At 41.0% G+C, this 11,556-nt stretch overlaps 1 protein-coding gene across 6 annotated transcripts in view; it reads right to left on the bottom strand.

Annotated features, from left to right (window-relative positions):
* The window catches only part of SGMS1 (sphingomyelin synthase 1), a 280,487-nt gene that overhangs the window by 155,474 nt on the left and 113,457 nt on the right, over positions 1–11,556 (bottom strand). The window contains exon 1 of one of the 6 annotated variants that reach the window (XM_024744804.1): positions 10,954–11,128. The exons of the other annotated variants lie outside the window; for them this stretch is intronic. The gene's annotated coding sequence lies outside the window, so the exon portion shown is untranslated. Of the gene's footprint in view, positions 1–10,953; positions 11,129–11,556 lie in introns of those variants that run through there. 6 annotated transcript variants of the gene reach the window in all.

Raw genomic sequence — 11,556 nt, 5'->3', positions numbered from 1 at the left:
AGGGGCCGGCGGGGGGGGGGGGGGGGCGTAAAAAAAAAAAAAAAAAAAAAAAAAAAAAGAAGTAGGGCCTGTTCCTTAGTGATATTAACTGACATTTTAGCAAATTGACTTGCAAAACAAATCTATATTCTAGTGTGTGTGGTTTTTTTCTAAAGACATACTAATAACATTGACTAATGAGGCACAGCAGACCCAAAGGCGTCCAGGTTCCACACGCCTGGTTAAATACTGAAAAATATAAACATAAAATCTAAACAAAAACAAAAACCCAGTATCAGTTTCTTGAAACCCCTCTCACCCTGCTAATAAGATTTAACTTTGGAAAGATGGTGAAAAATAACAAACATCATTTGCAGAAATGCACTGACATTAATCAGAAGTTTAAACTCCCAGCCCACCCGATAGGTTAACATGTGTGAAGCTGGCAGAAAAATGCCTCATGAACTGGTGACACAAGTGCAGATGAGCTACAGAGCAGCGGCACAGTCCTTCGGATACAGTAAACTGCAGGTCCCTCGGAAGCTTAAGACTGTCCATTAACAGACACTCATACATTCCCCATATTCCAGCATCACAAGGTTTCTCATCAGGGAAGTGAATGGCCTCCACACTCACCATGCTTAGCTTGAAGTTCTTAAATTTTAATGGGGGGCTGGGGGCTCAGAATCGAGACTGTATTCCATCTGTCAAGGGAGGGGCTTAATTAACGATTAAATTGTACCTGCCTGAAATAACATTTGGTTGAAATACCTTACTTTTAGAAGTAAATGTTTACATAGATGTGATATATTTAAACAGCATCTTTTCACAACTGCTGGCAGGATAAAAACCACGTTAATCAAACGAAATTCTCAAAAATGACTGGTCTTTCACACAATAGATGTTCAAATTCTAGCTTTACTAAGCCCAAGAGTAAGCCTCCTAAGATTTCAAATCTAAATATGCTTTGACAGAGAAGTTTATTTTATAGATATATTCACACGTGTGAAATAATGAAGGATATAGAAGGATATGCCTCTCAATATTGTTTATGAAAGCATTAAGGTCTAAATGGGGGCTGGTTAAATAAATTCTAGTCATTCCATTTATCGGAATTTTATAGCTATTAAAACAAACAGGATAGATTTATTTATATGTGCTGGTACGAAATCATCTCTAAGAAGTATTACACAATGAAAAGAGCACAGCATGGAACAGTGTGCATATTGTATACAGAATATGTTTATATTTGCATAGCCCATATATGAAGAATACACAAGAAAACTGAAACTATCTCTGGGGAAGGCATGGGAGGACTAGAATGAAAGGAGGATTTCCTACATTCTTTTATGTTGTTTAGGGAATTTTTTAAAACCATGGGCATGTATTTCATTTTTGTTTTTGTTTTTTTGGCTGTGCCACTCGGCTTGTGAGATCTGAGTTCCCAGACCAGGGATCGAACCCCAGCCTCGTGAGTGAAAGCACCGAGTCCTAAACACTGGACTGCCAGGGAATTCCCTGTATTTCATTTTTTAATTAAAAAAAGAAACTACATATTTAACTCTTTTTTTAAAGTAAAAGAGCAGATGCTCCCTACCTGTCAATTTTCCTTTAATCCTGAATCCAACACATTAAACAATAAGCATGACCAAGGCAGGCAGATTTTTAAAAACAAAGTGGAGAATTACAGTTCCTTGCTTCTCTACAAAACTGCTAACCACCTTTCCTTAATTTTAGTAGATGAGGCACACGTTTTCCACAGACCCCTGCAGGAAACAGGCTTACAAAACACTTGAAAAGGCTGTGTTTGTATTCTGGTATAAATAATTCTCTAATGGCTCTGAATTTCCTGCTGCCTCTCTTGTCAAACAGGTTGTAGTGCCAAGCACAGTATGTTCCATAAAGTAAACATCACAAAAAGCACTCTGCCGCTTGTGGGCTGCTCTTCATCCCCCAACCAAACGCCTAGGGGACCGACAGAACCTGCTCACGTCAATAAAGATCCACGTACAGCTCACTCAGACTCAGAACCACACTGTACACTCTGCCACCTCCCCATACACACACTACGCCCATCACCCCACCACTGCCACATCCAGAGAAGCAACCGGGCGTCTGGGAGCGCACAGCTCCAGCAAACGCCCCCAACCGGCCCATTCCTCCACAAAGCTCAGGCCAGCCCTGAGCTGATACTGGACAACAGCTATCATATGCATCCCGAGAAGAAACAGATGTAGCCAGGGATGCCCCGTGGCTCCTGAACCCCAGTTTAAAGGCAATCCACCGCCTCTGCACCTTCCTACACTACATTCCTGATGATCACATGGCTGTCGAAGAATGCAAACAGCTCCTCCCTACCAGCTCCCAGGCCTGCCCACCATCCTGGGTGCATTCAATACAAGCTGTGTGATCTTAACAAAAACTGATCAGCCTCTCTGTTCCTGGATTTCCTCATCTGCGAAATGGTACCGGTAATGTCACCGACCTACAGCTCATAGAGTGAGGATAAGACAAGTAGAGCTTTTGGCACACAGGTGGCCCTCCATGTGGCCACTATCATTACCATCATTATCATCATCTTTGGGTACAATCCTGCAGAAGCCTCCTTTTTGGTCTCCCTAATTCCACTCTAGCTTCTATCCAGTAGTAAAAGAGGCCTTAAAATCAGGGAGGGGTCTACTAATCCTGGTTACCTCCACACTCTTCTCCCCAGTGAAAAGTGAGAACAGCCCCCCAGTGTTGCTGGAATGAAGCCCGGTGCAAAACTCTCGAGGTAGCCCTTTAACTAGGGGCACTCTGGCTCCACCCACACTTCTCTCCCCACAGACAGGGTAAAGGCCTCTGCCAGATGCTCCCAATACTTGGCTGAACTTTTCCCACTTATAAATAGGAAGATGCCAAATAAGGACCATTCTGCACTAGACGGTGAGCTCCATTCACCACTACACTACTTGCGCGGTGACAACTCAAATAGCTGTCAACCAACAATAAAAGTCAGAACCCCTCTTTTCAAGCATTACAATCCATACAACCAAAATAGTGTTAAAGCTGGAAGACAGGACAACCCAGCTTCATTGTTATATCACGTTAAACTTTTCCATATGGAGCTGAATGGAACCAGTGAGGTTCTGTAAGATAAACCCAAAGGTAACTAGATATTAGTCAAATTCCACATCCTTCAGTTGACGCGCTCAGACCAGATGACTCATCCATCTACCATCTAACACTAGGCTTAACTGAAAAGCGTGACTCTCAGTTACACGGTTACAGGTTTCAATTTCGGAAGCATCTCGCTTACCTATTTGAATGCGAGCCCTTGGCTTTTCCTCTCAGGCTGAGAAAGCTGTTGCTAAAGCGCTCAGAGTGAAAGTCTGCTGATATCACCCTCCAAGGAATTCAATTTCTAAGAAAAGTCCACTCATTTTGCATTGGACAAGATGAAGAGAATGAAGACTCCAAGCAAGTTGGGGGTTAGGGAAATAAAACTCAAGGTCTCCATGACTTTCCACCACCCTCGCTTTTCCAGTGAATGCTGTTTGAGTGGGCTGGAATAACTTAACCTGAGAAATATGTGACTGAGATCAAAATCCCTTTTATCCTTCACAGGGAAGAGTTCACAGGCAGTCACTTCAATCCCTCCCCCCTGTTTTCTAAGCTATTATTTTAAATTGTGATACAATACGCATAAAATTTACCATTGTAACCACGTCTAAGCATAGTTCAATGGCATTAAGAACGTTCACATCGTTGTGCAACCATCCCCACCATCCATCCCCACACTTTTTCATCAACCCAGACTGAAACTCTGTACCCATCACACAATAACTCTCCACTCCTTCCTCCCTCCAGTGCCTAGAAACCACCTTTCTAGTTGGTCTCTATAATTTTGACTACTCTAGGCATCTCATGTAAATGGAATCACACAGTGTTTGTCCTCTTTCGACTAGCTTATTTCACTTAGCGTAAAGTCCATTCATGTTGTTGCAGGTGTCAGGATTTCCTTCCTTTTTAAGGCTGAATAATATTCCACTGTGAGTATATCCCACATTTTGTCTATCCATTCACCCATCAATAGACATCTGGGTTGCTTCCACCTCTCAGCTACCATGAATAATGCTACTATGAACATGGGTGTGCGAATATCTCTTCAAGACTCTGCTTTCAGTACTTTGGGGTATATATCCAGAGCTGAGATTTCTAGATTATATGGTAGTTCTATTTTATATTTTTTAAAGGAACTACCATACTGTTTTCCAAAGCAGCTGCACCATTTTACATTCCTAGCAATGCACGAGGGTTCCAATTTCTCCACATCCTTGTCAACACTTATTAATTTCTGGGTGGGTTTTTTTTTTTTTTAAGTAGCCGTCCTAATAGCAATCCTTTATTTAACTTTAAAACTGGTTAATTGAATTAAATTTTTGTCCCACCTATGCAGTTGGCTAAGAATGTTAGCAAATCTGATTCTCCTGAGTGTGTTGAATAGTCATCCACTGAGGAGGTAACTGTAAGAAAGCAGCTAAGATGAAAAGACTTCGGACACAAAACCACCTTGTATTAAAATCTGAAATTGCCACTGCTGAGGAACGGAAAGTACCTTCTCTAAACCTCAGTTTCCTCATTTGTGAAATGAAGTTGTGAATACTCATTTCTTAAAGTCGTGGGAGAACTGAATCGCAAAATTGTATAAAGTACTTAGCATGTGCCTAGCACCTAATAAACACTAAAAGAATGACACATGATGATAAGGAGAAGGAAAGTTTTGTTATACTAGAATAATACTAGTAGTAATACTAATACTTAGCAATACTAAGAGGTAAGTCACAAAAAGATCTTTTATTTTGCTTTTTACATATGCATAGCCTTTCCTCATTTATTCAGATGTTGTTCTATACAATTTATACATATACTCCTCAAATCTCAAAGGTGTCACTGTAACCAAGATAGCATTTTCTTATACATAAATATATAAACATAAATATTCTTCTCCAGAGTAGGCAGGATACCAGAAACTAGGCAGTAGTAGCATTAGTCCGAAATTGCACCTTTTTTCAAAATTCAAAAATCAGTAACAACTTGTCACGTAGATTAAATTATACTTCATCTAGTTACAGAAAAAAAGCAGAAGTACACTGTGAGACAAGGTTGTTTTTCTCTGTTCTCTCAATTAATTAAAGAGTTAATGCCAAATGGCTATGTTTTGAAGTATGGCTTAGACTAAATTCAAATACTATATTAAAAAAAACAAACTTTATCTGTTGAAGCATCTCTAGGTATTTTTTACTTTACATCTTTATCTGGCTTCTTGTTTAAATTCACATAAACTGAGAGACAAGACTTAGAAATCATACAACCCAAATTCCCACCAAATAACCACTATTAGTTAGTTATGTTTCTACCGACTTACCGATAAATTACATTAAAATACAAAACCCTTGGGAACCTGACGCAGTTGGAAAAGATGTATGCATACTTCGAACTTAAGCAAACCAAATAAATGGAAATGGATTTTAAAATAACAGTTAAAAGTGTGCAAATTTGTCATCAAAACACTTGAAGACCACTCAGGGCACGTAAGCACTTTACATTTAACACTTTTAATATCTATAAAGGATTCTGATTTGGGTTCCATTAATATTATAATGCATTTAAAATTACTCCTTAAAATTTGAACACATTATTTATATACTCCATTGAGAAATATACAGGTAAAATAACACTAGATGGTCTACTGTTATTCTAGATGGTCTTCATCTCTCTATCTTGGCTAATGTAAGCTCATACTAACCTCTTTGTGCCACCCACCCAAAGCAGTGGTTAAAAACATTGGGATGCCCTGATAATAGCATTTATTTCTGTTTGTTCAGATTTAACCAGCAAATTCTGTGTCAACCGTTGTTACTTTACACCGCTTTAAAATTACTTTCTAATTTCAATAATTAATGCAAATGGGTATGTAATTTTCTTTGGTGGTTTAAGATTTAATGAGGCAGCAAGGAGACTGCACGATGCCCTAGGTGGGAAGAGTGCCACTAGAAGCAGGGAGTGGTCAACTGTGGTGGACGCTGTTGACGGTCAGGATCTTGGTGCTCCAGCCAGGTGTCAGGGCTGTGCCACTGAGCAGGGAGAGCCAAGTTCAGGACACTGGTCCACAAGAGACATCCCAGCTCCATGTAATATCAAATGGTGAAAATTTCCCAGAAATCTCCATCTCAACGCCAAGACCCAGCTCCACTCAACGACCAGCAAGCTACAGTGCTGGACATCCCATGCCAAACAATTGGCAAGACAGGAACACAACCCCATCCATTAGCACAGAAGCTGCCTAAAATCATAATAAGGCCACAGACACCCCAAAACACACCACCAAACGAGGACGTGCCCACCAGAAAGACAAGATCCAGCTTCATTCACCAGAACACAGGCACTAGCCCCCTCCACCAGGAAGCCTACACAACCTACTGAACCAACCTTAGCCACGGGGGACAGAGACCAAAAATAATGGGAACTACGAACCTGCAGCATGCGAAAAGGAGACCCCAAACACAGTAAGTTAAGCATAATGAGAAGACAGAGAAACACACAGCAGATGAAGGAGCAAGGTAAAAACCCACCGGACCTAACAAATGAAGAGGAAATAGGCAGTCTACTTGAAAAAGAATTCAGAATAATGATAGTAAAGATGATCCAAAATCGTGGAAATAGAATGGAGAAAATACAAGAAAGGTTTAACAAAGACCAAGAAGAACAAAAGAGCAAACAGTGATGAACAACACAAAAATGACATTAAAAATTCTCTAGAAGGGATCAATGCAGAAGAACAGATAAGTGACCTGGAAGGTAAAATACTGGAAATAATTACTGCAGAGCAGAATAAAGAAAAAAGAATGAAAAGAATTGAGGACAGTCTCAGAGACCTCTGGGACAACATGAAACGCACCAACATTGGAATTAGAGGGGTCCCAGAAGAAGAAGAGAAAAAGAAAGGGACTGAGAAAATATTTGAAGAGATTATAGTTGAAAACTTCCCTAATATGGGAAAGGTAATAGTTAATCAAGTCTAGGAAGCACAGAGAGCCCCATACAGGATAAATCCAAGGAGAAACATGCCAAGACACATATTAATCAAACTATCAAAAAAGTCCTAAAACCATACACAAAAATAAACTCAAAATGGATTAAAGACCTAAATGTAAGGCCAGACACCATCAAACTGTTAGAGGAAAACATATGCAGAATTCTCTATGACATAAATCACAGCAAGATCCTTTTTGACCCACCTCCTAGAGAAATGGAAATAAAAACAAAAATAAACAAATGGGACCTAATGAAACTTAAGAGCAGCTGCATAGCACAGGGAGATCAGCTCGGTGCTTTGTGACCACCTAGAAGGGTGGGAAAGGCAGGGTAGGAGGGCGGGAGACGCAAGAGGGAAGAGATACGGGAACATATGTATATGTATAACTGATTCACTTTGTTATGAAGCAGAAACTAACACACCATTCATTGTAAAGCAATTATACTCCAATAAAGATGAAAAAATTAAAAAATTTTTAAAAACTTAAAAAAAAAGCTTTTGCCCAGCAAAGGAAACCATAAACAAGACGAAAAGACAACCCTCAGAATGGGAGAAAATATTTGCAAATGAAGCCACTGACAAAGCATTAATCTCCAAAACATACAAGCAACTCATGCAGCTCAATATCAAAAAAACAAACAACCCAATCCAAAAATGGGCAGAAGACCTAAACAGACATTTCTCCAAAGAAGATATACAGATGGCCAACAAACACATGAAAGAATGCTCAGCATCTATGCCTCAGAGCGGCTGGGCCCGTGAGCCATGGCCGCTGAGCCTGCGCGTCCGGAGCCTGTGCTCCGCAACGGGAGTGGCCACAACAGTGAGAGGCCCACGTATCGCAAAAAAGAAAATAAAATAAATAAAAATTTTAAAAAAGATGCAGACCTAGTAGAGAACAGACTTGAGGATACAGGGAGGGGGAAGGGTAAGCTGGGACAAAGTGAGAGAGGGGCATCGACATATATACACTACCAAATGTAAAATGGATAGCTAGTGGGAAGCAGCCGGATGGCACAGGGAGATCAGCTCGGTGCTTTGTGACCACCTACAGGGGTGGGATAGGGAGGGGGGGAGGGAGGGACATGCAAGAGGGAAGAGATATGGGGACATATGTATATATACAACTGATTCACTTTGTTATAAAGCAGAAACTAATACACCATTGTGAAGCAATTATACTCCAATAAAGATGTTAGAAAAATATAAAGATTTAATGAGGGATCTTAGCTGATTTTTCCAAGAACTCTTTAATCCTAGAAAGGTTCAGGGTTAACGAGTATCTATCGTCACTGGGTCTCAGTGATCCCTGGAACCAGGCAGAAGGAATTGGGCTTAAAAGCTACTGCCCTATAAAATAAATCCTTGCAATTAGCTTCACCACTCTAAATGACAGGAAGATCATACATTCTCCCCAAACCGTATGTTTTGAATACTTAGCTCTTCTCTCTATCTCCACCTCCCTCTGAGTATTCACCAAGAAGAAACTGACAAGTAAGAAGAAGAACGTCAGTGCTAATAAATAGGTTACCCTGTCAGTTACCGTCTTTATTTCTTCCTCTTTCATTGGTTTTTGAATCCCAGCCCAAAAGGCAGCCACAGTTGACTGGTAGGTGTTCTTATCACCTCTGCCTAAAATTCACAGCACTGGGACTAAGTCTGCTGCTCAGATTCAAAGTTATGTAACAGCCAGAGAGTCTCTGAGCCTCAGAACTCCAGCCTCTGAGAAGAAACATGGCCCCTCGGCTTCAGTAGCAGAGCCAGGTCTCCGGAATCCCACTCTAGGGTTCTTGCCCCTACAGACCTTTCTTCTGCTTCCCTGGGTCCTGAGGCATGGCTCAAGCCACCCAGAGATATAGCTTCTGAATCATGACAATTTATCCAGAGTTCAATTACACTGAAGCACTCTACCTCACAATCTGTTTCCCAGGCCCCCTTTGCATATTTCACTTTCATCAAGCATCCTAATGTCTGTCCTTCATGGAAGTTTTCTTTTGCCCAGGACCCAGCATAGGATCACAAACTGCATTTAACTTGGGTCTCCTTTAAACTGAAACAGTTCTTCAGCTTCTCTGTCTTTCATGACATTGATATTTTCGAGGAATACATGCCAACTATTTTAGAGAATATCCTTCAATTTAGGTTTCTCTGGTGTTTATTCACAATTAGATTCGGATTCGGCCTTCTTGGCTGGGATATGACATCCAGAGGCATGTGACACTCACCAGCCCTAATTGGTGATGTTAATTTTGACCCCTTGTTTACAGTGTTGTCCAGTTTCCCCACTGATTTGTTACTATTTTTTCCTTTTGTAATCAATTATAAAATCTGTGAGGAGAACAATGACACACTTTGATTTCAGAAACTGACTCATGCATTTGATTGGTTAATAAATTATTTGCTGAGTACCTGTTACTTGCCAGGCATGGTGGTGGCACTGGAGATACTGCAGTGGGAAAAGTTATATCCCTTCCCTCGGGAAGTTTACATTCTAGTTAGAGAAGGTAGACAAAGGGCAAGTAAATAAAGCATACTGTTTACTGTGGTGACAAGTGCTTCCAAGGAAATAAACCAGAGACAGGGAGGGAGGGCTGGGGGAGGAGCAATTGGAGCTGCTACTGCTGTCGTAGTCTTCAGCCCACAATCCAAAAAGGTATAGAGACCTTCTAAAGCAGAAATTGTATTTTGTCCCTTCCTGCTTAAAATCCAAAGAGTAACATGCTCTCTGGACATCCAGGATCCTCATGGAGTACCCCCCACCTTGCCATATTCATCTCTTGTCATCCACTCGTGATTTATGTGCTGGTGATAACACCTATGCTTCCTCTAATGTGCCCTGATGTGCCTCCCATTCCCGTGCCTCTCACCTCATGTAGAGGAACTCCTCTCCCTGTCCATTCACAGCACATCCCTGGGACCTTCCCTTCAATACTGAGGACTAGAGACGAGGAGGGAAACCTGTCCACAAACTACCATTCTGACCAAAATGAAATGATCTGAGAATTCAACTATTTACAATTATCTGTTTTAGACATCATTTTATACACAATTTTGTATTATACACAAAGGTACTTTGTTACATTTTTAACTTACTCTAGGCAGAGTACTTAATGAAACATGTTTGATTTTTCCCTCTTCTCTGGCTTAATTAAAGAAATTAATTGGCAGAGATAATTCCATATGATTCACACAGACTAAGAAAAATCAGCAGACATTTCTTTAGCTAAGACAGCTTGTAAATAAACATCATGAATATGTGCACACCCACAAGCAAGTAAGGCAGAGTTCCACCTACATAAATGGACTGAGTCATGCTTCAATCCAATTCAACAGGTCGTCTCTAAGTCCTTATAAGGTGTTCTGTCGTCTATTCCGTGCTGCAGGAGTTTCAAAAAAAAAAAGGGTAGAATAGGAACCTCGGGTTCCTATGTTCCTAGGTTAGACAATGTGGAAAGACGTTAAAATACATGGTATCATTAAAACCCTAGCAAAAAAACCTTGGGACTATTTTTTAGATAATTATACATAGTTACATAAACAATTGCAATTTTAAGTATGGGTATTTAACAAAGTTAAAATTGCACCTCTTCCATCACTGTCCATTTTTGTTGTATGTATGTATACATGTATTTGCTGGAGGAAAGGAGGAATTGGTTGGTTGGATGGCTTTTAGTTTGTTTAACCAGAGGTCTTGCTTTGTGGACCAAGATGGTGTCTTTACTACGTGCTGTATTTGCACTTTAGAAATGCCTGGCGCGGGCCTTGCCTCTTCCCTGTCAACAGGACCGGAGTGCCCAGCTGCCTGGCTGTCCTTCCACAAACTCCCCCCTCCCCAAGAGGCAGCTCACCTGACAAGGTATCAATCTGTGGCTATGACTGATCAGAACACCACTTACCTGGGTAATCATCTCTACTCCTTGTAAAAAGAAGACTCTTAAATTTCCACCTCCAGCCTCTCCCCACACAAAGATGATTTTCAGATGACAAAAGAAAAAAAAAGCCAGAACAGCAAGAGAAGTTGGGAAAGAAAGATGCAGGCCCAGACTCATCCCATAGCTGAGCTCCTGAGGGAGTCGAGGGGAGTCCCCACTGAGGGCCTGCTTCCTCCTGCTTCCTGCTATCTGCCCACGTGACAGAAGAAGGCGACAAACTCACCTGCACACAGACCCGCCTCCTGCCTTTAATACCGGGAAGGTTCAGTCCTTTAGGTCCGCCCACAGGATGACAAATATCTGCCCGCATTTCACAACAGTTTCTGAGTGAGTTGTTCTTAAATTCACTAAAATTTCAGGATTCTGGTACTTAATACCGCGCAAAGTTTTGTCATGTGAGAATACTGGGGCAGAAAAGAAAGGAAGGAATGCCTTCCATTTCAATATCCAGATCCTCAGCTTTAAATGTATTTAGGTGGATGCCCTCCAGACCTCACAGGCTTTGCTAAGAAAGTAAAAATGTGCAAATTTACAAACGCACATCAACTGTTCCACTTTAACAAGAGC

The sequence above is a fragment of the Neophocaena asiaeorientalis genome, unplaced genomic scaffold, assembly GCF_003031525.2.
Source record: "Neophocaena asiaeorientalis asiaeorientalis breed wild unplaced genomic scaffold, Neophocaena_asiaeorientalis_V1.1 scaffold131, whole genome shotgun sequence".
Lineage (NCBI taxonomy): Eukaryota > Metazoa > Chordata > Mammalia > Artiodactyla > Phocoenidae > Neophocaena > Neophocaena asiaeorientalis.
Note: the sequence above shows the minus strand (reverse complement) of the source record. Positions and strands in the feature narration are given on the sequence as shown.